The 26,844-nt window shown below is 47.0% G+C and overlaps 1 long non-coding RNA gene across 1 annotated transcript in view; it reads right to left on the bottom strand.

Moving 5' to 3' along the window:
- Positions 1–25,868, bottom strand: part of LOC115459003 — a 142,836-nt gene extending 116,968 nt beyond the window's left edge. The window contains exon 1 of the long non-coding RNA XR_003940187.1: positions 25,833–25,868. This is a non-coding gene — a long non-coding RNA (uncharacterized LOC115459003). The remainder of the gene's footprint in view (positions 1–25,832) is intronic.
- Positions 25,869–26,844: the final 976 nt, after the last annotated feature.

Here is a 26,844-nt window from a genome sequence, read left to right as displayed (position 1 = left end):
GCAGGCCATTACATAAGATAGATCTACTCTACTTCAACAAGCGATCCCCAAAATAATGACAGATATAGTCTGTTCCCTTTGATACTCTTTTTTGGCGAAATACATACAAAAGGCAATCAGACGACATTGGTAAATCTTAGATGGTCTTGAGTGTTTTAAAAATGAAAAGCTGGCGATCGCTTGCTTACTCAAGAGATAAGAACCTAAAGCAATATCTAGTACCGTCCATGTTACCAGAACCTAGAGGGAGTCCTATCCATCTTGGCCATCATCATTGTGGAAGATGCCGTGTGTGCAGACATTCCTTCGATACAACTGTCTTCATACATCCAGTCACATCCAGAAAATATCAGCTCCACCACACTTCTGATTGCAACACTTTGTGTGCCATCTATCTCATCCAATGTCCATGTCCACTTCTGTACATAGGTAAGACTGCTATAAAACGGATTATAGAGCACAGAAGTTGCATCAACAGGAATGTGGAAAGCACACCCCTAGTTAACCATTTGAAAGCAACAAATCACACCATCTCTGACCTTTCATTTTGGGTTTTCAAAGTCTTCCAACCTAACACCAGAAGGGGTAATATAGTCAATCTTTTATTAAGAAAAGAACAAAGACTGATTTTTGAGTTACAAACACTAACACCTGCAGGTTTTAACAGTGATATAGATTTTAGGGTTTTCTTATGATATTTTCTCTTTATATATTCTCTATCATTTCTTGACATCTGTACATATGTTTCCATATTTTTATATGATATATCTTTCACTTTCAGTTTGCTTATTGACAGATTGTGACAGATTTCAGCGTTTTCTTATGTTAGTTCCTCTATATATATTCTTAATCATCTCTTGACATCTGTACATGAGATTTTTCCATATTGTTGTTATTTTCATAAATGATATATCTTTCACTTTTCCAGTTTGTTTATTGACTTCTTTTTGCCCCGTTTTTATGGTTTATAATTTTAATCCTTTTAAAGTAAGGATCCATTTATTTTTTAGAAGCAGTCCCCCTTTTCGCATTTTTCACCCTCATGTTTGCATACTTTTTCATCACGTTTGGCAATATTTGCATTCATCTTTAAATGTGAGTTCTTCAATAGTTAGATTTATTTTTTTCTCTTTGACAACACCTTTATAACTTTGTTATTGCTCTTATGCATATGTTATATACAACAATCATTTTACACTTTCATAGGCCAATTTTAAAAGCATGATTCTAATATAAGTATTGTTTATTTTGGCATTAATTAGAGTATATTCTCATGTTACAGAGATTATACGTTTTGTTACAGCTTTTTTCCAGCTACCACATATATATGGTTTGTTTATTTTTTCTTATGGGATACGTTTATATGGCATATATTTTGTATTTTATCATTTGTATCATCTTACATGTTACATATATTTTGTACTTTTATTATCTACTAGTAAAAAAGGCCCGTTTCCAAAACAAATGAAACGGGCGCTAGCATGTGTTTTTTTTTTTTTTTTGTTTTCTTTTTCTGTTTGATATTAAGGGATATTTTTTTTTAAAAAAGGAAGAGTTTTTTTTTTTTAAGTTGTAAAGTCTGTATGAGTGTTTGTGGTTTTGAGGGGGGGTTGTGGGGGTCTATGGGTGTATGCTATTTTTTTGGGGGGGGAGGGGTGTTTGTGGGGTAGGGTAGCGTTGTTCTGTATGAGTGTTTGTGGTTTTGAGGGGGGTTGTGGGTGTCTGTGGGTGTGTGTGCCATTTTGTGGGGGGGTGTTTGTGGGGTAGGGTTGTTCTGTATGAGTGTTTGTGTTTTTTGGGGGGGGGATTATGGGATTCTGTGGGTGTTTGTAAGAGAGAGATGTAGGTTTTTACTGTTTCAGTTTTTGTATTAAGGGGGTTGGGGGAGGGAGTGTGTGTGTATGAGTGTGAAAGCAAGATGTTGTCTGTCCATGGCAGTGTGTGGCATTTTGGGTGGTGGGCAGTTTGGTTGTATGTACAGTGGTGGAAATAAGTATTTGATCCCTTGCTGATTTTGTAAGTTTGCCCACTGACAAAGACATGAGCAGCCCATAATTGAAGGGTAGGTTATTGGTAACAGTGAGAGATAGCACATCACAAATTAAATCCGGAAAATCACATTGTGGAAAGTATATGAATTTATTTGCATTCTGCAGAGGGAAATAAGTATTTAATCCCTCTGGCAAACAAGACCTAATACTTGGTGGCAAAACCCTTGTTGGCAAGCACAGCGGTCAGACGTCTTCTGTAGTTGATGATGAGGTTTGCACACATGTCAGGAGGAATTTTGGTCCACTCCTCTTTGCAGATCATCTCTAAATCATTAAGAGTTCTGGGCTGTCGCTTGGCAACTCGCAGCTTCAGCTCCCTCCATAAGTTTTCAATGGGATTAAGGTCTGGTGACTGGCTAGGCCACTCCATGACCCTAATGTGCTTCTTCCTGAGCCACTCCTTTGTTGCCTTGGCTGTATGTTTTGGGTCATTGTCGTGCTGGAAGACCCAGCCACGACCCATTTTTAAGGCCCTGGCGGAGGGAAGGAGGTTGTCACTCAGAATTGTACGGTACATGGCCCCATCCATTCTCCCATTGATGCGGTGAAGTAGTCCTGTGCCCTTAGCAGAGAAACACCCCCAAAACATAACATTTCCACCTCCATGCTTGACAGTGGGGACGGTGTTCTTTGGGTCATAGGCAGCATTTCTCTTCCTCCAAACACGGCGAGTTGAGTTCATGCCAAAGAGCTCAATTTTTGTCTCATCTGACCACAGCACCTTCTCCCAATCACTCTCGGCATCATCCAGGTGTTCACTGGCAAACTTCAGACGGGCCGTCACATGTGCCTTCCGGAGCAGGGGGACCTTGCGGGCACTGCAGGATTGCAATCCGTTATGTCGTAATGTGTTACCAATGGTTTTCGTGGTGACAGTGGTCCCAGCTGCCTTGAGATCATTGACAAGTTCCCCCCTTGTAGTTGTAGGCTGATTTCTAACCTTCCTCATGATCAAGGATACCCCACGAGGTGAGATTTTGCGTGGAGCCCCAGATCTTTGTCGATTGACAGTCATTTTGTACTTCTTCCATTTTCTTACTATGGCACCAACAGTTGTCTCCTTCTCGCCCAGCGTCTTACTGATGGTTTTGTAGCCCATTCCAGCCTTGTGCAGGTGTATGATCTTGTCCCTGACATCCTTAGACAGCTCCTTGCTCTTGGCCATTTTGTAGAGGTTAGAGTCTGACTGATTCACTGAGTCTGTGGACAGGTGTCTTTCATACAGGTGACCATTGCCGACAGCTGTCTGTCATGCAGGTAACGAGTTGATTTGGAGCATCTACCTGGTCTGTAGGGGCCAGATCTCTTACTGGTTGGTGGGGGATCAAATACTTATTTCCCTCTGCAGAATGCAAATAAATTCATATACTTTCCACAATGTGATTTTCCGGATTTAATTTGTGATGTGCTATCTCTCACTGTTACCAATAACCTACCCTTCAATTATGGGCTGCTCATGTCTTTGTCAGTGGGCAAACTTACAAAATCAGCAAGGGATCAAATACTTATTTCCACCACTGTATGTGTGTTAGTGAGTGATGCTGATTGTCCATATTAGATGTGGGGTTTTTTTGTGGCTGGTAGGGGGTGATTCTCTGCGTGTGAGTGTGATACAGTAATCTTAATTCAGCAGGGCACTCTGATATGGTATTTGTAGGCACTTGTATTTTTGTTGAAACCAGAGGGATCCGTTGCAGGCAGGCAGTAGGAGTAGATATGGGTTTTTTTTCGAGTGTGGAATGTGGGTGGTGTTCTGTAGGGGGGGACGGGGCTGAGGGCGCATGTGTCTGGAGGTCTCCTTGTAGGCACTGATTTCAGCTGGGCACTCAGGTGGGCTATTATCCGTTTTTTTTAGGGAGGGGGGTTGGGTGCCGGAGGTTTCCGTTTGGGTGGGTTTTTTTTTTTTTTGGGGGGGGGGGGTTGGTTTGGTTTTAGTGTGGAATGTGGGTGGCGTTCTGTAGGGGGGGGCGGGGCTGAGGGCGCATGTGTTTGGAAGTCTCTGTTGTAGGCACTGAACGCCGGCTTGGAGACTCACCGCATGAACAGCTTGCAGAGTAAGGTCCGCGATGTAGTGGTTGTTTAGTGGCGTTCTTCATCCGCGCTTTCCTCGCGGTTGGTCCCCGTGCTGGTAGCTACCCCCTCCTCAGGAAGGGGCGGGACTCGTGTGTGTTTGTTTGTTTGTTCCTGAACGCCGCTGCATTTTCTTCGCTGTCCCACTCCTGCTCCTCTGCAGCACCGGTCCCATTCAAAGGCTTGGTGGTTTCTAAGTCCATGTGAGTGTTTGGGAGGTGGAACCGTACTTTGTGTGCATCACCTGAGGCACAGCCAATCAGCAGCGCGTGGGCGGGTGGAACCGTACTTTGTGTGCATCACCTGAGGCACAGCCAATCAGCAGCGCGTGGGCGGGGCAAACACTGATGTTCAAAAAGTGGTCTCTGCCGCCTCACTTTAGAACGTTGGGAAAGTGAGGCTTCATTAGAATGTTGGAGGTGTGTTTTATATAGAGAGATATTGCTTTACATGTTATTTTGTATGTTTTTAGACTCCTGAGGCAGGCCTGTGGTCGAAACACAGATCTGTGTCGCGTCTGTAATAAAATCTCTCAGTTCTACCAGGCTGTCCCAGTCTCTGGAGTCATTAGTCAACTTCTCACTCTTTTTTGCTGTTAGCTGGTTTCAAGGGATTTTGTTGTTTATCCACCTAGGTGGATTACCCGTCCGTATCCTCAACTGGACCACTAATATCAATGGAATCAATGTTCTCAACTTCTCTCCACTATTCTGTATCCACACTCTCAGTTGTGTCTGATGTTACAGTGATGGATGCACAAACTCACTTAACAGCTGGTGTTCCCTTTACAATGTGTTAACATTAATTAGTCCTCAATACAGATACCTTCAATGAGGGCGAAGAGTTCACGATCCCTGGGATCAAAGATGAAATACAAAACTCTTCACATCAACTACTTGATTTTCTATGCCCTATGAGAGTTCCTTCACCATCTTCACTCAAGCTCTCTTCACCTGTGTCAGGAAGCAGCTTGCCAACTGTACCCTGATTCAGGTCACCTTAATACATGGATCACAAAATCAGTTGTTCTACAGGCTCAGAAGGGTGGTTTATCCCAACAAAAGGACCCTCATTTTAACTGTTAGAAATTGAAGAATACCACAAATCAGTCTTTTGCCAGCAAAGAGAATGAAAGCTTCCTCTCTATTGTTCCATTCTTCCTTCCTCCCTATATTTCGCACCAAACACAGTTGAAATTCCATGGACGATTGTTTCATGCTTACCCTCCAATTTCACTCATACTTAGGGTACTTCACATGTTCCAACAAAGCCATAAGTACGTAAGTATTGCCATAAAAGACCAAAGGTCCATCAAGCCCAGCATCCTGTTTCCAACAGTGGCCAATCCAGGTCACAAATACCTGGCAAGATCTCAAAAAAGTACAAAACATTTTATACTGCTTATCCCAGAAATAGTGGATTTTCCCCAAGTCCATTTAATAATGGTCTATGGACTTTTCCTTTAGGAAGCCATCCAAACCTCTTTTAAACTCCACTAAGCTAACCACCTTTTCCACATTCTCTGGCAACAAATTCCAGAGTTTAATTACATGTTGAGTGAAGAAACTTTTTCTCCGATTCCTTTTAAATTTACTAAATTGTAGCTTCATCGCGTGCCCCCTAGTCCTAGTATTTTTGGAAAGCGTAAACAAACGCTTCTCATCTACCCGTTCAACTCCACTCATTATTTTATAGACCTCTATCATATCTCCCCTCAGCCGCCTTTTCACCAAGTTGAAGAGCCCTAGCCGCTTCAGCCTTTCCTCATAGGGAAGTCGTCCCCATCCCCTTTAACATTTTCGTCGACCTTCTCTGCACCTTTTCTAATTCCACTATATCTTTTTTGAGATGTGGCGACCAGAATTGAACACAATATTCGAGGTGCGGTCGCTCCATGGAGCGATACAAAGGCATTATAACATCCTCATTTTTGTTTTCCATTCCTTTCCTAATAATACCTAACATTCTATGTGCTTTCTTAGCCGCAGCAGCACACTGAGCAGAAGGTTTCAACGTATCATCAATGACACCTAGATCCCTTTCTTGGTCCGTGACTCCTAACATGGAACCTTGCATGACGTAGCTATAATTTGGATTCCTCTTTCCCACATGCATCACTTTGCACTTACTCACATTAAACGTCATCTGCCATTTAGATGCCCAGTCTCCCCGTCTTGTAAGGTCCTCTTGTAATTTTTCACAATCCTCCCGCGATTTAACAACTTTGAATAACTTTGTGTCATCAGCAAATTTAATTACCTCACTAGTTACTCCCATCTCTAGGTCATTTATAAATATGTTAATAAGCAGCGGTCCCAGCACAGACCCCTGGGGAACCCCACTAACTACCCTTCTCCATTGAGAATAATGACCATTTAACCCTACTCTCTGTTTTCTATCTTTTAATCAGTTTTTAATCCCCAAAAGAACACTACCTCCTATCCCATGACTCTCCAACTTCTTCTGGAGTCTTTCAAGAGGTACTTTGAAACGCCTTCTGAAAATCCAGATACACAATATCAACCGGCTCACCTTCATCCACATTGTTTGTTCACCCCTTCAAAGAAATGTAGTAGATTGGTGAGGCAAGATTTCCCTTCACTAAATCCATGTTGACTTTGTCTCATTAATCCATGCTTTTGAACATGCATTGTAGAGAAGTGTGGTAGCCGTGTTTGTCCACTCTTAAAGGTTATCAACAGAAATCAAACAAAATAAAACATGGAAAAGAAAATAAGATGATGCCTTTTTTATTGGACATAACTTAATACATTTCTTGATTAGCTTTCGAAGGTTGCCCCTCTTCGTCATGCACTGTAATTTTGTTCTTAATAATAGTCTCTACCATTTTGCCCGGCGCCGATGTCAGACTCACCGGTCTATAATTTCCCGGATCTCCTCTGGCGTTACATTGGCCACCCTCCAATCTTCTGGTACCACGCTCGATTTTAAGGATAAATTACATATTACTAACAATAGCTTCGCAAGCTCATTTTTCAGTTCTATCAGTACTCTGGGATGAATACCATCCGGTCTAGGAGATTTGCTACTCTTCAGTTTGTAGAACTGCCCCATTACATCCTCCAGGTATACAGAGAATTCATTAAGTTTCTCTGACTCATCAAATTTGAATACCATTTCCAGCACTGATATCGCACCCAAATCTTCCTCGGTGAAGACCGAAGCAAAGAATTCATTTAATCTCTCTAGTTTAAAAGATGCTCTCTCTCCTTTTTAAATGCCGATGCCAGCAGCCTGGTCCCACTCTGGTTAAGGTGGAGCCCATCCTTTCGGAATTGGCTCCCCCTTCCCCATATCCATTCCTCTCCATCTTTCTATGCCTACCTCCCAACGCTCATTTCCTTCTGAACCCAATTCTTCCTATGTTTAACTTACTTATCCGTTAACTCCATTAATTTTGCGTTTACCACAAACTGTATATTCTTCTTACGACTTTCTAATTCTTTATATTGTTACTATGTAAGCTGCATTGAGTCTGCCATGAGTGGGAAAGCACAGGGTACAAATATATTAAATAAATAAATGTTGCCCAGTTCCTAACAAATCTAAAACCCTCGTCCCTGCACCACTGTCTCATCCACGCATTGAGACTCCGGAGCTCTGCCTGTCTCTTGGGCCCTGCGCGTGGAATGGATAGCATTTCAGAAAATGCTACCCTAGAGGATCTGGATTTGAGTTTTCTACCTAAGAGCCTAAAATTTGGCTTCCAGAATCTCTCTCCCACATTTTCCTATGTCATTGGTACCCACATGTTCCAAGACAGCCAGCTCCTCCCCAGCACTATCTAAAATCCTATCTAGGAGACGCGTGAGGTCTGCCACCTTCGCACCAGGCAGGCAAGTCACCAGGCGATCCTCATGTCCACCAGCCACCCAGCTATCTATATGCCTAATGATCGAATCACCAACTACAACAGCTGTCCTAACCTTTCCCTCCCAGTCAGCACTTGGAGACATATCCTACTATTTACTACTACTATTTAACATTTCTAGAGCGCTACAAAGTGTACGCAGCGCTGTACAAACACAGAAGAAAGACAGTCCCTGCTCAAAGAGCTTACAATCTAATAGACAAAAAGTAAAGCATTTAAATTTAAAATATTTAAGCAGTCAAGCACAAGAGAACAGTCACAGAAGGACAGAAGATGTTGAAGGGTGGTCAGTGTGATTAGGTGTAACTCTGGTTGGAGTAGTGGGAGAAGGTGATAGAAGAATAGAAATGGGTGAGGTAAAGTAATGAGTGGGTTGATAGGGAGGTTATATAAGACAAGTCACTCTAGGGGTGGGTGGGTAGAGGGGTAGGGTGGGTAGGATTAAGTCTAAAGCAGGAGAAGGTATTCTCTGCAGCCTATCTGTGAGATGGAAAATGCTCTCTGAAGCTGCTGCTATAAGTTGCGAAAGGATAGTACATCCCCTGGTGGGCAGTTCCTGGCTACAGGAGTACTTCCTACTTCCTACTTCCTACTTCACCAGCCATTCTCACAGCACCCTACTGACCTCAACAGAACTGGTTCACTATCCTCCAGAAACTTGTTCTACCTCCTTACAAGTTAATCCAGGTCCCAGCAATAATCATTCAACAGGACATACGACTTCTTGATCCACACCAAATCTTTAAGCTCTTATAGCCCAGAAGTAGTCTCTAGCTTATACTCTTGCTGTTCTACAGCCCATCCAGAACATTTTGATAGCTGTTCAGAAGTCTTCCGTTAGGCCAACCTATGATTTCAAGTGGAAAAGGTAAAATTATGTATCATACCTGATAATTTTCTTTCCGTTAGTCTGTATAGATCAATCCATAGACAAGTGGGTTATGTCCATCCACCAGCAGGGGAGATAGAGAGCAATCTTTTGGCTCCCTATATATGGTCACGTGCAGTCACCAATTCCTCAGTATGTCGATACCAAAGCCCATGGACCTTGAGAAATTCTCCTGTGACTGACAACTCATTAATCCTATAACCGCCGCAGTGGGAGGAACTGAACTGATTAATTGGCCCTGCCACCGCAAAAGCGGGAGGAACTCAAACAGCTCACTTAAATAGATTCGCCCCAACTCCAGGCAAATCAGGGAACTTACACTTGTTGAAGAACTTGACTTGAAGTAGAAACTGAACTTGAGTGAGAAGTTGAAGGTGCCTCTGAAAAACCATAAACACAAGTAAACCAATACACCACTGTTTTCTGGGCGGGGCTATGGATTGATCTATACAGACTAATGGAAAGAAAATTATCAGGTATGATACATAATTTTACCTTCCATAGCGTCTGATAGATCAATCCATAGACAAGTGGGATGTACCCAAGCAGTACTTACCAGGGTGGGACTCAGAAATGCCAAACAGCAACACCGAGGTGCCGAATGCCACATTAACCCCTTGCGGCCACGTCCAGGTTATAGTGTTTGAAACAGGTATGAACTGAGGATGAAGACGCCGATCTACAAATGTACTCCAGAGAGATCGATCTCAATTCTGTCATATAAGCCGCCGAAGCTCTCATAGAATGAACCTTCAGATGCACCGGTGGCAATTTCCCCGAAAGAATGAATGCTGAATCCATAGCTTCCTTGACCCCACGAGCCACTGAAGGGTTGGAAGGCTTGTGACCTTTGTGAGGCCCAGCAAACAAAACAAAAAAGATGATCCATTTCCCAAAAATTAATTGTCACCTTCAAGTATCTGATGATACTCGCTTAACATCCAGGCATTGAAGGACAAAAAAACTCCTTCGTATCATCCTCCACTCTGCACGAGAGGCAGAGTTGTTGATTCACATGAAAACGAGAAACACCTTTTGCAAAAAGGAAGGTACTTTGCATATAGAGACCCCCGCTGCCGTGAACTGCAGGAAGGGGTCTCTACCAGACAAGGTTTGAAGTTCTGACCCTCTTCTCGCCGAAGAGATTGCAACCAGAAACACAGACTTCAGTGTCAAAAACTTCAGAGAAATTCGAGAAAAAGGCTCAAAAAGAGGCATCTGTACTGCTCGCAGGACCAAGAAAAGATTTCACGAAAAGATGATCGAGCTCAGGGGAGGTGCCAGTTGGTTAACTCCCCTTAAGAAGCGCATCATAACATGGACGAGAGAGAAACCCTTCACCCGTCCTCTAAAGCAGGCCAAGGCCACTACCTGAACTCTCAGAGACAGACCCTTTGGAGACCCTCCTGAAGGAAGGTCAAGATGGAGGCTACTGACGCCGAAGCGGCAGAATGGATCCCGCTGCACACCAGGACTCAAAGGTGCGTCAAACTCTGGCATAAGCTGTTGGTGCGAAGCGCCACCTCGCTCTCCCCATAGTGGCTATGACTCAATACGGAAAACTCTTATACATCAGTCGAGTCCTCCAATAACCAGGCTGTAAGACCACATGGGAGAGGGCCCTGAAACGCAACTGGACCCTGGCGCAAAAGTCCTCGACGTGAAGACGACGCAAAGGCTCGCTGATCAAAAGCCGCATCAGTTCCACATACCACAGGCGCCTGGACCAATCTGGGGCCCCAGCATAACTCGCCCCGAGTGCAGGACCACCCGTCTCAGACTCCTGTGCAACATGGGCCAACAGGGAAACACATATAGAAGCTCTTCCACAGGCCATAGCTGAAGGAGGGCATCGATTCCCAGAGTCTGAGGGAACAGGCCTCTGCTGAAGAACCAAGGAGCTTTGGAGTTGACAGGGGTTACCAACAAATCCATGGTCGGCAGACTCCAGCGGCTCGTGATCCACAAGAACGCCTGGTCTGAGAGCTGCCACTTTCCCGGACCGAGCACGTCGACTGACAAAGTCTGCCTCAACATTCAGATATCCTGCAATGTGTGCTGCCGTCAGTTGCTCCAAATGCTGTTCCGCCCAAAGGCACCAGTGCCTCGCTTCCATGGCCAAGGGAGTGGTCCTGGTTCCTCCCTGCCTGTTGACCTAGACTACCGCCGTGGCCTTGCCGGACAGGATCCGCAATGACTTCTGGAACAACAGCTGCAGAAAGTCCTGGAGGGCTAGACGAATCGTCCTCAACTCCCAGAGATTGAAGGGCCACTGCGCTTCAGCGGGCCTAAATTCCTTGTGCTGACCGTCCCTGGCAGTGATCCCCCCAACCTGACAAACTGGCATCCATGGTGACTACAATCCACGCGGGCGGCGTCCGGGGCATGCCCAGACTGAGAGAGTCTGTCCGCAATTCTCCGACACTGGGGACCAACGGCTGAGCAGAGAATGCTGTACTGGCCTCCCAGGTTTGTGGCGCTGACTTGGGTAATAAGTTGGAGACCTAAGCCTGCAACTACTACTTCCCCGCCTCTGGAAGAAAGACTCTGCCTACCTGACAGTTGAAGATCACCCCTAGGTACTCCAGAGAATGTGAAGGACTTAGCCGACTCTTCTCCAGATGGATAATCCAACCCAAGGATCACAGTAGGGAGAGAACCCTGACCATGGCTCTTTCACCTTCCTCAAAAGATGGTACCCGGACCAGCCAGTCAACTAGGTAAGGGAGCACTGCCTTCTCTTGCTGAGAAAAACCGCCATGACAACTATCACTTTGGAGACGGTCCGAGACGCTGTTCCAGCGCGAAAGGGAGGCCCTGGAACTGAAACAGACGGTTCCGGACTGCAAGCGGAGATAACGCTGAAAAAGGGACCAAATTGAAATGTGCAAATAGGCCTCTGCTTGTCCAGAGCTAACAGAAATTTTCCCTTCCGTACGGTGGCCAAGACCGACCAGAGGTACTCCATCCTGAAGTGACTCACTCTCAAGGCCTTGTTGACTCCTGAAATCGAGAATAGGCCGAGAGGAACCTCCTTTCTTTGGTAACACAAAATAAATGGAGTAGCATCCTGTGCCACATTGTTCCACCGGAACGGGCACGACAGAGCCGATAGAATGAAACTGTCCAGAGACAGCTTGACTGCCGCGAACTTGGGCAGCAACTTGCAAGGAGAGGCCAAGAATAAATTCTTCAGTTTTTAGCCGTCCCGGATGACTCCGAAAAGACAATCGTCCGTCGCTACCCTGACCCACTCACCCAGGAAGGAGGACAGCTGTCCTCCTATCAAATCTGGGCCATGAGCCAGGGCCCCAAAAATGGCCACGAGCCCTAGGGGTAGTTCTGGGAGCATTACCGCCGAAGCGACAGTCTCCACGAAAAGACTGCTGGCTGACGCTGCTAGAAACAGAGCGTTATCCAGACGATACCGGAGGGCCCTTTGAAAACAGCCCCTGGAGGAGACCATACAAGAAGTCGCCCTGTTCCTGACCTCTGGGAGCCGCTTGATTCCTTTGGAATCTCCCAGCTCTGACACTATCTATCCAGCTAGACTCCGAAGAGGAGCTTACCCGTGAATGGCAACTTGCCATACTGCCCTTATAAGCCATGTCAGCTGCCCCATGGCGAAGCGAAGGCCAACGGCGGGCAGAAACGTCTAAGGAAAGTTCCTTAGTAGCAACCCGAAGGCATCCTATAGCCGATCCGCCACATAGGCCCAATCTATTCTAAGGCTGGACTAGCCACTATTAGCTCCTCCGCAGAGTAAGTCTGTTGAAAGGCGGTAAGGCTAGGCCTGACCACGTAGGAGCCGCAAACAGCAGCCTACTACACAAGGAGGCTGATTCAAAGACCCATTGCAATGCATCTTCTAACCTCCTGAGAGCGGTGCTGCCTTCCACGGGTAAAGCCGTTCTTGGTCCCTGTTATGACAAGAGATTCCACGGTAGGAAGGCGGGAAGACTCGCGCTCCCCCTCAAGAAGGGAAACAAGCGCTGCATGACCATAGCGACCCGCAGGGCAGCCTCTTGAGAACCCCATTGCCTCGCAATAAGAGCCTTCAGTGCCTCGAAAGGTGGAAGGCCCTAGGCGGGCGCCTGGTGGCCGATACTATAGAAGGAGCCACCGAGAAGGAAGGCCCACCATGAGGTGCTGAGATTCCCAGAATTTTCATAGCCTGCACAATCAGATTAGGAAACTGCTCCTGGCGAAAAAGGCGGGCAGGAGCGGAATCATCTGCTCCATCTGAGAAGATCTCACCATCCTCCAAGCATGTACACCTGAGCGCTGGGAAACCTAGACCTGCTGCTCTCATCTACTGCAAAAACAGCAGACTCCAGGTCTAGAGGTAGGGGCTACCCTGGGGTGATTGTGAGACCTTCAGAGCTCCTATCAGCCAGGGGAGACCCAGCCCTTAAAGGTGAAATACCTGGTGCCTAAAGGCACGAAATCTGGGGAAAAGAGCTTCATGCTCCGCTCCCACAGCAACACCGTCTCTGAAACAGCTGTAGAAGCAGAGACATGGAGGTGCACGAATCCAAGATGGCACCCGCTGCTTCGGTCCGAGAAGGCACCGTGCGGGAAGAAAAGGTGCTCTTTTTTAACTTAGGAGCTTTTCCTGAGCCGCCCTGCTCTGATAAGTAGCCATCGCGGACTGGGAAAAATACATCATGAGTCACCATCGGGAGATGGACGGCTATCGCGGAAGGCGCTCCGCAACTGGCGGCAAAAGGGCGGGCAACGCCAAAGAAGGCCGCGCTTCTCCCCATCGGTTCTTGACCGCGGACCGGGGATAGAGGCGCCGCACTATACATTCCGGAACCCCCCTCCCACTTAAGCTTTCAGTACCTGAAAATCCGGAGCTGCAACGAATCTGCCCGAGTGAGCAAATATCTGTTCCTCTGTTTCTTTTTTTTTTTTTACTTCAGCAGGAGAAAACTCACGTTGCGCTGGCTCCAGCGGGAGGGGGGAGAAGGAAGGGACCTGGCACCACCAGGTGTCACCGCTTGATCCCAAGCCTGGGAGAGCCCTCAACCCCGGGGGTTAACTCAACTACACCTGCAAAGCAGGAGAGGAGACCAACCAGTGCTCAACTACACCTGCAAAGCAGGAGAGGAGCCAAAATCCAAGCTCAACTACACCTACAAAGTAGGAGAGGAGACCAAAGCAGAGCTGCTGAGTCTTGTGTCCATTCCCTGCTAGATAGAGAGAATACTGAGGAATTGGTGACTGCACGTGACCATATATAGGGAGCCAAAAGATTGATCTCTATCTCCTCTGCTTGTGGATGGACATAACCCACTTGTCTATGGATTGATCTATCAGACAATATGGAAAATTTCCATTCTGGTGCTCCACTATGGCCACGACCATACTACATATCCTCCTAGGATGGTTTTGCACAGCATATACCACTTATATTGTGTAGGTCGTCAAACGTCTTCTACCAGAGTGCATCTCAGTGTAGTGTAGACATACCATGCTCCAGTGAACAGCCTTCCAAGTTTCACAACTGCAGCTGGTCAGTTGCTTCATGGAAGACCTCATGTAATGTCTCCCTTATGGAAGACTCCTGTGCCTTAGGATGTCAATTTAGTCCATCATCACTCATGAAGCCTCATTTTGAATCTCTATAAAGTGTCTCTCAAATTTCTAACTTGGAAAGTACTTTCCTGGCAGCCATTACTTCAGCTAGAAGGGTTAGTGAACTTAAAGACAAGAAGCCATACACTCAGTTCCAGCATCACAAAGTTGTCCTTCGAACACTTGCCAAGTTTGTACCTAAAGTTGTAATACCCTTCCATATCAGTGAAGAAATAGTGCTTTCCACCTTCTGACTGAAATCTCATGTAAATGCTCAAGAAAATGTCCTCACTTTTGTTTAAAAAATTTTATACTCTATTTCATCTACAATTCTGAGCAGCTTACAACATAACATTCACAATAAAATCAATAGACAAAAACAAAATACTCTTCAAGAACAAATATTATATAATTAAAAATATATCTATATAGATCAAAAGCCTGCTGAAAAGAAAGGCTTTTAGCTGTTTCCTAAAGGCAAGTACTCTTCGATTTGCTTCAAGTACTCTAGAGTTAATAGGCTCTTGCCTGCTAGTTAAAAAGAAATGCATTCTTATAAAAAATCAACTCAATTGTTCATTGTTTGATTCAAATAAGCGAATGCTACATACCTGTAGAAGGTATTCTCCGAGGACAGCAGGCTGATTGTTCTCACTGATGGGTGACGTCCACGGCAGCCCCTCCAATCGGAAACTTCACTAGCAAAGTCCTTTGCTAGCCCTCGCGCGCCCGCGCGCACCGCGCATGCGCGGCCGTCTTCCCGCCCGAAACCGGCTCGAGCCGGCCAGTCCAGTATGTAGCAAGACAATACACTTCAAGGGAAGACACAACTCCAAAGGGGAGGCGGGCGGGTTTGTGAGAACAATCAGCCTGCTGTCCTCGGAGAATACCTTCTACAGGTATGTAGCATTCGCTTTCTCCGAGGACAAGCAGGCTGCTTGTTCTCACTGATGGGGTATCCCTAGCCCCCAGGCTCACTCAAAACAACAACATTGGTCAATTGGGCCTCGCAACGGCGAGGACATAACTGAGATTGACCTAAAAAATTTACCAACTAACTGAGAGTGTAGCCTGGAACAGAACAAACAGGGCCCTCGGGGGGTGGAGTTGGATCCTAAAGCCCAAACAGGTTCTGAAGAACTGACTGCCCGAACCGACTGTCACGTCGGGTATCCTGCTGCAGGCAGTAATGAGATGTGAATGTGTGGACAGATGACCACGTCGCAGCTTTGCAAATTTCCTCCATGGTGGCTGACTTCAAGTGGGCTACCGACGCTGCCATGGCTCTAACATTATGAGCCGTGACATGACCCTCAAGAGCCAGCCCAGCCTGGGCGTAAGTGAAGGAAATGCAATCTGCTAGCCAATTGGATATGGTGCGTTTCCCTACAGCCACTCCCCTCTTGTTGGGATCAAAAGAAACAAACAATTGGGCGGACTGTCTGTGGGGCTGTGTCCGCTCCAGATAGAAGGCCAATGCTCTCTTGCAGTCCAATGTGTGCAGCTGACGTTCAGCAGGGCAGGAATGAGGACGGGGAAAGAATGTTGGCAAGACAATTGACTGGTTCAGATGGAACTCCGACACAACCTTTGGCAGAAACTTAGGGTGAGTGCGGAGGACTACTCTGTTGTGATGAAATTTGGTGTAAGGGGCCTGGGCTACCAGGGCCTGAAGCTCACTGACTCTACGAGCCGAGGTAACTGCCACCAAGAAAATGACCTTCCAGGTCAAGTACTTCGGATGGCAGGAATTCAGTGGCTCGAAAGGAGGTTTCATCAGCTGGGTGAGAACGACATTGAGATCCCATGACACTGTAGGAGGCTTGACAGGGGGCTTTGACAAAAGCAAACCTCTCATGAAGCGAACAACTAAAGGCTGTCCTGAGATCGGCTTACCTTCCACTTGGTAATGGTATGCACTGATTGCACTAAGGTGAACCCTTACGGAGTTGGTCTTCAGACCAGACTCAGACAAGTGGAGAAGGTATTCAAGCAGGGTCTGTGTAGGACAAGAGCGAGGATCTAGGGCCTTGCTGTCACACCAGACGGCAAACCTCCTCCAATGAAAGAAGTAACTTCTCTTAGTGGAGTCTTTCCTGGAAGCAAGCAAGATGCGGGAGACACCCTCTGGCAGACCCAAAGAGGCAAAGTCTACGCCCTCAACATCCAGGCCGTGAGAGCCAGGGACTGGAGGCTGGGATGCAGAAGAGCCCCTTCGTCCTGCGTGATGAGGGTCGGAAAACACTCCAATCTCCACGGTTCTTCGGAGGATAACTCCAGAAGAAGAGGGAACCAGATCTGACGCGGCCAAAAGGGAGCAATCAGAATCATGGTGCCTCGGTCTTGCTTGAGTTTCAACAAAGTCTTCCCCACCAGAGGAATGGGAGGATAAGCATACAGCAGACCTTCCCCCCAATCCAGGAGGAAGGCATCCGACGCCAGTCTGCCGTGGGCCTGAAGCCTGGAACAGAACTGAGGGACCTTGTGGTTCACTTGAGATGCGAAGAGATCCACCAGGGGGGTGCCCCACGCCTGGAAGATCTGTCGCACCACACGGGAATTGAGCGACCACTCGTGAGGTTGCATAATCCTGCTCAACCTGTCGGCCAGACTGTTGTTTACGCCTGCCAGATATGTGGCTTGGAGCACCATGCCTTGACGGCGAGCCCAGAGCCACATGCTGACGGCTTCCTGACACAGGGGGGCGAGATCCGGTGCCCCCCTGCTTGTTGACATAGTACATGGCAACCTGATTGTCTGTCTGAATTTGGATAATTTGGTGGGACAGCCGATCTCTGAAAGCCTTCAGAGCGTTTCCAGATCGCTCGCAACTCCAGAAGATTGATCTGTAGATCGCTTTCTTGGAGGGACCACCTTCCTTGGGTGTGAAGCCCATCGACATGAGCTCCCCATCCCAGGAGAGACGCATCCGTGGTCAGCACTTTTAGAGGCTGAGGAATTTGGAAGGGACGTCCCAGAGTCAAATTGGAGCAAATCGTCCACCAATACAGGGATTCGAGAAAACTCGTGGACAGGTGGATCACGTCCTCTAGACCCCCGGCGGCCTGATACCACTGGGAGGCTAGGGTCCATTGAGCAGATCTCATGTGAAGGCGGGCCATGGGAGTCACATGAACTGTGGAAGCCATGTGGCCCAGCAATCTCAACATCTGCCGAGCTGTGATCTGCTGGGACGCTCGCACCCGCGAGACGAGGGACAACAAGTTGTTGGCCCTCGCCTCTGGGAGATAGGCGCGAGCCGTCCGAGAATCCAGCAGGGCTCCGATGAATTCGAGTTTCTGCACTGGGAGAAGATGGGACTTTGGGTAATTTATCACAAACCCCAGTAGCTCCAGGAGGCGAATAGTCATCTGCATGGACTGCAGGGCTCCTGCCTCGGATGTGTTCTTCACCAGCCAATCGTCGAGATATGGGAACACGTGCACCCCCAGCCTGCGAAGCGCCGCTGCTACCACAGCTAGGCACTTTGTGAACACCCTGGGCGCAGAGGCGAGCCCAAAGGGTAGCACACAGTACTGGAAGTGGCGTGCGCCCAGCTGAAATCGCAGATACTGTCTGTGAGCTGGCAGTATCGGGATGTGTGTGTAGGCATCCTTCAAGTCCAGAGAGCATAGCCAATCGTTTTGCTGAATCATGGGGAGAAGGGTGCCCAGGGAAAGCATCCTGAACTTTTCTTTGAACGAGATATTTGTTCAGGGCCCTTAGGTCTAGGATGGGACGCATCCCCCCTGTTTTCTTTTCCACAAGGAAGTACCTGGAATAGAACCCCAGCCCTTCTTGCCCGGATGGCACGGGCTCGACCGCATTGGCGCTGAGAAGGGCGGAGAGTTCCTCTGCAAGTACCTGCTTGTGCTGGAAGCTGTAGGACTGAGCTCCCGGTGGACAATTTGGAGGTTGTGAGGCCAAATTGAGGGTGTATCCTTGCCGGACTATTTGGAGAACCCACTGATCGGAGGTTATGAGAGGCCACCTTTGGTGAAAAGCTTTCAACCTCCCTCTGACAGGCAGGTCGCCCGGCACTGACACTTGGATGTCGGCTATGCTCTGCTGGAGCCAGTCAAAAGCTCGCCCCTTGCTTTTGCTGGGGAGCCGCGGGGCCTTGCTGATTCGCACGCTGCTGACGAGAGCGAGCGCGCTGGGGCTTAGCCTGGGCCGCAGGCTGTCGGGAAGGAGGATTGTACCTACGCTTGCCAGAAGTATAGGGAACAGTCTTCCTTCCCCCGAAAAATCGTCTACCTGTAGAGGTAGAAGCTGAAGGCTGCCGGCGGGCGAACTTGTCGAATGCGGTGTCCCGCTGGTGGAGAGACTCTACCACCTGCTCGACTTTTTCGCCAAAAATGTTATCCGCACGGCAAGGCGAGTCCGCAATCCGCTGCTGGATTCTATTCTCCAGGTCGGCGGCACGCAGCCATGAGAGCCTGCGCATCACCACACCTTGAGCAGCGGCCCTGGACGCAACATCAAAAGTGTCATAAACTCCTCTGGCCAGGAATTTTCTGCACGCCTTCAGCTGCCTGACCACCTCCTGAAAAGGCTTGGCTTGCTCAGGGGGAAGAGCATCAACCAAGCCCGCCAACTGCCGCACATTATTCCGCATGTGTATGCTCGTATAGAGCTGGTAAGACTGGATCTTGGACACGAGCATAGAGGAATGGTAGGCCTTCCTCCCAAAGGAGTCTAAGGTTCTAGCGTCCTTGCCCGGGGGCGCCGAAGCATGTTCCCTAGAACTCTTAGCCTTCTTTAGGGCCAAATCCACAACTCCAGAGTCATGAGGCAACTGAGTGCGCATCAGCTCTGGGTCCCCATGGATCCGGTACTGGGACTCGATCTTCTTGGGAATGTGGGGATTAGTTAATGGCTTGGTCCAGTTCGCAAGCAATGTCTTCTTCAGGACATGGTGCAAGGGAACAGTGGACGCTTCCTTAGGTGGAGAAGGATAGTCCAGGAGCTCAAACATTTCAGCCCTGGGCTCGTCCTCCACAACCACCGGGAAGGGGATGGCCGTAGACATCTCCCGGACAAAGGAGGCAAAAGACAGACTCTCGGGAGGAGAAAGCTGTCTCTCGGGAGAGGGAGTGGGATCAGACGGAAGACCCTCAGACTCCTCGTCAGAGAAATATCTGGGATCTTCCTCTTCCTCCCACGAGGCCTCACCCTCGGTGTCAGACACAAGTTCACGGACCTGTGTCTGCAACCTCGCCCTGCTCGACTCCGTGGAACCCCGTCCACGATGGGGGCGTCGAGAGGTAGACTCCCTCGCCCGCATCGGCGAAGCTCCCTCCGCCGACGTAGTCGGGGAGCCTTCCTGGGAGGTGGCCGCGGTCGGTACCGCACGCGGTACCGACGTCGGGGACCTCAACCTGGGCGATGGGCCAGCCGGCGCCACGCTCGACGGTACCGGTGGCGCAAGCACCGCCGGTACCGGAGGGGTAGGGCGCAACAGCTCTCCCAGAATCTCTGGGAGAACGGCCCGGAGGCTCTCGTTTAGAGCGGCTGCAGAGAAAGGCTGAGAGGTCGATGCAGGCGTCGACGTCAGTACCTGTTCCGGGCGTGGAGGCTGTTCCGGGCTGTCCAGAGCGGGGCGCATCGACACCTCCTGAACAGAGGGTGAGCGGTCCTCTCGGTGCCGATGCCTGCTGGGTGCCGAATCCCTCGGCGACCCAGAGCTCTCGTTGCCGACACGGGGAGGAGACCGGTGTCGATGCTTCTTCGATTTCTTCCGAAGCATGTCACCAGAGCTCCCCGGCACCGACGAGGAGGACGTCGAATCCATCCGTCGCTTCCTCGGGGCCGAGACTGAGAAGGTCGATCTCGGGGGGCTGTACCGCAGGAGCCCTCAGGGTAGGAGGAGACCCACCCGAGGGCTCACCGCCACCAGCGGGGGAATGGACAGCCCTCACCTGCACTCCACCCGATGCACCACCGTCCGACGACATCAGCAGACGAGGTCCTGGTACCACCGACGTCGATGCAGCTATCCGATGTCTCGGCGCCGATGCAGAGGCCCGATGCCTCGATGCACTCGATGCAGGGGCGGCCGAGGAAGATGGTCTGGACGCTGACGACGTCGATGCACTCGAAGATCCCGGTGCCGATGCCGACGAAGAGCCCGAGAACAACACGTTCCACTGGGCTAGTCTCGCTACCTGAGTCCGCCTTTGAAGCAGGGAACACAGACTGCAGTTCTGAGGGCGGTGCTCGGCCCCCAGACACTGAAGACACGACGAGTGTCGATCAGTGAGCGAGATAACCCGGGCGCACTGGGTGCACTTCTTGAAGCCGCTGGAAGGCTTCGATGTCATGGGCGGAAAAATCACGCCGGCGAAATCAAAAGCCGAAATGGCGAAATTTGAAGCACCAAATTTAGAGGGAGAAAAAATCTCGACCGAGGCCGAAAAGAGGCCTACCCCGACGACGAAAGAAAACTTACCGGGGCAAAAAAGCTGGAAGTACGGGGAGGATTTACACGAAACCCGGCGGGGGGTTTCCGGAGCACTTCCCGACTAGGACAAAGCTTTCCCGAAGGAAAAAAAACACGTTCAAAACAAATTGGACGCGCGAGGTCGACTTTCCGGGGCTCGACACGGCGAAAACACGACCGTACCGAGTGCGGACAAAAGAAGACTGGCCGGCTCGAGCCGGTTTCGGGCGGGAAGACGGCCGCGCATGCGCGGTGCGCGCGGGCGCGCGAGGGCTAGCAAAGGACTTTGCTAGTGAAGTTTCCGATTGGAGGGGCTGCCGTGGACGTCACCCATCAGTGAGAACAAGCAGCCTGCTTGTCCTCGGAGAATGAATGTTATACCAGTTGTGGAAAGAACTCTAGCAAACAGGCTGGTATCTTGTATTCAATTCTGTTGTGAACTAGCAGATGAGACTGTCAGGTACAAAAAAAAAAATCAGATTAGAGCTAATGCAATAACAGTAGGCCTCCTGAAGTCTGCAAAGCTACACTATCTGCAGAATTTTATTCTGTACCACTGTTTTAACCAAGCTTCAGCAAAGGACAGTGCCTTTGATCAAGTTGTGCGGCCAATCTGTCATTACAAATTGATAAGTCTCACACTTGATGTATGGACTACTCCAAAGACTGATAATTCAAGACTGAGCAGTTCTAAGCTTGGGAGTCAACCACTTGTGTGTCTCACCTAATCCTGCTTGTTGACAAAAAAGTAGTTATAGCAGGTGCTTTCCGTAGACAGCAGATGAGGCACACAATCCCTCCCACCTCCAAGAGTTGCCTCACTGCTAAGCTTTTAAACTTAGGAGCTGACCCCTCTGAAGGGACACCACCTTGAAGTGGTTGAGGGGCTTCTGTGTTTCAATGACTATGCTGAAGGATTACCCATATCAGACAGGCCTCTGAGGAGAAACCAGACAAAGAGTGTCCCAAACTGGGAGAGTGGTAAGATGGTGATCTGAAGTTCGTATGCCCAACGGCCCAGCTGCCCTCTGAAGTTTCGTCTACTTTACGTAAATTTCCTCTCTGCAATTGCAGTTACCTTGCTCCCGAATTATTCAACCACCATGTCCAAAGGAGTGGAGGAGTGAGTTAGAGGTATATGCTGAAACGAAGGACGTTTACAGCAGAACCCGAATTGGCAGAACCACTCCTAAACACCTATGAGCAGGGGCGTATCTGCGTGGGGCCACAGGGGCCTGGGCCCCCGCAGATTTCGCCCTGGCCCCCCTCCCCGCCGTCAACCCTCCCCCGCTGCTTACTTTTGCTGGCGAGGTCCGACCCGCAATCTCCATATTTCGTCTTCCTCCGTGGCCATGTGCTTCAAGGAAGTAACGCTGCAGTGCTGATTGGTTGAATCCAGTTCGGCGTCTGACGTCGCTGCGACGTCAGACGCCGAACTGGATTCAACCAATCAGCACTGCAGCGTTACTTCCTTGAAGCACATGGCCACGGAGGAAGACGAAATATGGAGATTGCGGGTCTGACCTCGGCTGGCGGGGGTTGGGGCCCCCCGCCAGCAAAAGTAAGCAACGGGGGAGGGTTGACGGCGGGGAGGGGGTGGAGAGAGGCGGCGGCGGGGGGGGAGGGAGGCAAAAATGTGCCCCCCCTCTCTGGCTCTGGCCCCCCCTACCGCCGGATTCCAGATACGCCCCTGCCTATGAGAAATCAACTTGGAGTTTTTGGCTCCCATGGAGGTTATGTTGAATAACATCTGGAAGGCGCTTCGGGACCTAACGGTGGCAGTAAATAATTTTGTTTCAGATATAATTTTATTACAGAGTTACATGGACAACTGAACCCTTTGAGCGTGAAAAATTGATATAACAAATGATTCTACATGAGCAAGAAGTGGTTATGATAATAGACCAGAAATTTTGAATAATAAAATTATTATTATTATAGATGATTAATATCAAGATTATTCCCAGAGTTCAGGGTATGACTCCTAAAGTTTTCCTTAGAAATATTTCCTCAAATTATTACTTTAAAAGGAGTGAAGCCTGTGAAAACTGGGATTACTTTAATCAGTGGGATTTGAATTAGAGACTTAAGTATATGTATTGTTAAATAATTTCTGGTTTTTAAAAGAGAAAGAATGTAATCAGATGTATTATTTCTAACTAAAATTGGACAAAAAGTATGTTTTCAATGAAATGATTTGACTATACACCGTACTGGCCTTGAAGAAGCCAACCAGATGATCAATGTGAAATAATGAATTAGACGAGTAATATCTGGGGATAATCAGGTTAGTACCACGGGGGGGGGGGGGGGGGGGGGGGGTTCTGTTTATTGTTTAATTGATCTCCTTATCTTGTTTCACTCTCCCTATTTAGTGGTCTAAGGAAGAAAATAGAATTACCTGACTGAAATAATTCCTACATATTACTTTCTCTGTATTTCCAGCAAGTTGTTTTAAAACTTGTAAAAATTTAAATGGTTATAAATAAAAAAAATTAATAAATAAATAAACTTAGGATCTGAGACCATGGCACACATGATCAGAATTTTATGCTAAGTTCTGAGCTATGGGAGACCAGTTCTCACCAGGTACCACTGGATGATGTCACCAATTTGCACGCCTTATCAATCATGCAGGGTACATTTTCTGGTTGATAAAATGTGACAAAGAGAGGGAACCAAGTACAGAAAAAGACCAAGCAAAAAAAAAAAAAAAAAACCAGCACAAAGGGCCTTTAAAAACAAAAGGGAACACAGTTCTTTCATTAAAAAATGTGCTGCTGTGTGAGAGCTTTGCACTGTATTTCATTCGGAGGTATATATCACACAAAAGTTTGGAAAGCATCAGCCTTTTGAAATTAGTCTGTTGAAGCCTCCTTTGTCATTGGTGTGACCCCTGACGCAGGTGCTGTAGCACCGAAACACGGCCCGTGTCGGTCTTTCTTCAAAGTTCACTATTAAAGGATTTTTTAATGAAAGAGCTGTGTTCCCTTTTGTTTTTAAAGGCCCTTTGTGCTGTTTTTTTTGCCTGGTTGATAAAATAACACAATTCAAATGTGTATCTGTTAAGACCTAAAAACAAGAAACCTTGGATATGAATAACTTAACACCAGTTTATGTAGCAAACAGAACATGAATGATCCAAAGGTCTGTAATTTGTCAGCCACCTATAAAAGTTGGATTTCTGCTGGAAGGTGGAAAGGACACCAATCAATAGACTGTGTGGCCACAACTATGATAAAGATGTACGACCATTATTGGTGAAATACTACCTCCACTTGCTGAGAATATATTAGTGCCCAAAACATACGACTAATCAAATCAAAAGTGTATAAAGGTCAAACATACAAGGTTTTATATTAAATAAATATATGAAAACACACCATAAATTTACATTAATATATTTCATGCTGATTTTTTAAAAATTTATATCTGTGAAATATCTGTGTAACATAATCAACAATTAGAAAGTATGAAAATGTTAAGTACTTGCCATCTGAAAAACAAAAAACAAACAAACAAAAAAAAGATTGTAAATAAAGACTGCCAGGCCTACCTAGCCTGCCCTTTTTCCCAGGAAAATTGCAGTTAATTACACTTTATCCTTTACCCCTTGCCTTTTCACAGCCCAACTCTACATTTACAGGAGCCTAGAAAATGTTGCGCATAACCAAACAAGCTGAATGTTTATTTGAGGACAAGGCCATATATTAAAGAGGCTTTGGCCACAATACACAAGTTGCATGGTCTATTGTGTTAACACATTTTGAGTCAAGTTTTATGGCAATGTTTTCAGGGTAAAAATATTATTTTATTATGCATCACTCAATTTTGATGGATAATTACTGTTTATCTAACCGCTCAGAGTTTCAGATGTTAATCTAATGAATAGAATTTACTGGTAACTAGCTTTTTAACTTTGCAATGATGAAAAGCCTGTATTAATTTATCCTACAGATTTCATTTGTTCTGAACAAGAAAAACATATAAATCACTTTTAAAATCATTAAATCCTGACTTAAATTAATAAAGTCATAATTAGGGCATTATGCTATGTTTGTTATGGAAGTGGCAGGGCGAGCTGCTTTAATTACTGTCTGTAATAAAAGGAGCAGAGTGCGTACTGCACCCCAATCAGGCTGTCAGCCACAACCGAGCTGAGCTGCAAACTCATCAAGTAAACTGGCAGCAAGCTGCAGGGTAAAGGGCGATCATGTCTGCAGAGGCCACTTGCTGACAAAACTCAAGGAAACAGATCTAATACAATCCAAGGTATTAGCCCTAATTACTCAAAATTTTAATGATACTTTAATACATGATAATGCTGCTGATAATGGCAATCTTAAAAGCGCTAACATTTAAATATCTTATGACCGTCTCCCTTCACAGCCTTTGCTTTCAATATTTAGATCATAATCTTTTTAACATAACATTATTTAGAAAAATCAATTGTCTTGGATCATAATGGCAAGTGGTGAAGGATTTAATTTTAGCCCTCAGCAAAATTGCTGCAAAAGGTAATTAAGTGTTTCAGATTACTGCTTGAGTACTTCCTTAGTCTGTCAGGTTAGACCAAATTTAAGAAAGTAAGTCTGAGATTTGTACAAGTTAGACATGAAAAGAATATCTTTATTTAAAAAAAAAAAAGTCAACCTGGTTATTTAACTTACAAAATTTGTAGGAGATAAACATAAAAAAAAAAAAAAGGATTATTAAGGAATAATTGTAATTATTTTTTTCCTTTTGAGCTTTACGAAAACATTAACTAGATAGATAGATAGATAGATAATGTTTTTTGTGCTCAAAAGGAAAATAAAAAAAAAATATATATACACACACACACACATCTCCTGTTCAGTTTTAACTCACAAGAGAGATACTCATTCTGGTCAAGGACACTTATAGTACCTTTCCTCAATGACTTTGGATTTTTCTTCATTGTTCTTTTTTCTTTTCCAGCTCATTGTTACTGTCCTTTTGACTGGAAGAGCTGGCATCACTCTCCACACTGCTGCCTTCCTCCTTCCCCTCACTCTCTTCATCACTTTCACTGCCAGATTCACTCTCTGAAACAACAACAACAAAAAAAAAGTCAGAGTCATCTTTTACTTATTTACCTATCAGAAGGAAATGTGCATATGTGTTTCTGATAAACAGGTATTAATTCCACAGTCTAACTACAGTGGTACAACCATTATACATCTATACCTGTTATATAATGGCTTTAGACTGCATATGAAGGCATTATGTTACCCAATAGTGCATCAGAATTATCATTACTGCTGATAGCTTAGAATTGCCACTGAAAATTCTTACAGAAATAATTTACATACAGTGAAGATACATATCCACAGCAGGTATTCTCTAAGGAAAGTAGGCTGATTGTTCTCACAATTGGATCGACGTCCACGTTGGCCCAGAATCGGAAGTTTTTGCTAGCAAAATCTCAAAATTTCTTCCGAAACTTCTGGTGTGTGAGCGGCGCGCACCATGCATGCGCGGACCAGTTTCCCGCCCATCGCGCCAGAAAGTCCCTCAGTGAAGTCCGAAAGCAAAAGGAGAACAACGAACAACTCCAAAGGGGAGGAGGGGCGGGTATGTGAGAACAATCAGCCTGCTGTCCTTGGATGAATACCTGCTACAGGTATGCATCTTCACTTTCTCTGAGGACAAGCAGGCTGCTTGTTCTCACGATTGGGGTATCCCTAGCACCCAGGCTCACTCAAAACAATGAACATTGGTCAATTGGGCCTCGCAACAGCGAGGACATAACAGAGATTGACCTGCAAAACAAACAGTAACTAAGTGCTGAGTGCAGCCTGGAACAGAACAGAAATGGGGCCTAGGAGGGTGGAGAGTTGGATTCTAAACCACGCAAACAGATTACTGCCAGCACCGACCTGTCCAAACCGACTGTCGC

Source organism: Microcaecilia unicolor, unplaced genomic scaffold, assembly GCF_901765095.1.
Source record: "Microcaecilia unicolor unplaced genomic scaffold, aMicUni1.1, whole genome shotgun sequence".
Taxonomy (NCBI): domain Eukaryota; kingdom Metazoa; phylum Chordata; class Amphibia; order Gymnophiona; family Siphonopidae; genus Microcaecilia; species Microcaecilia unicolor.
Note: the sequence above shows the minus strand (reverse complement) of the source record. Positions and strands in the feature narration are given on the sequence as shown.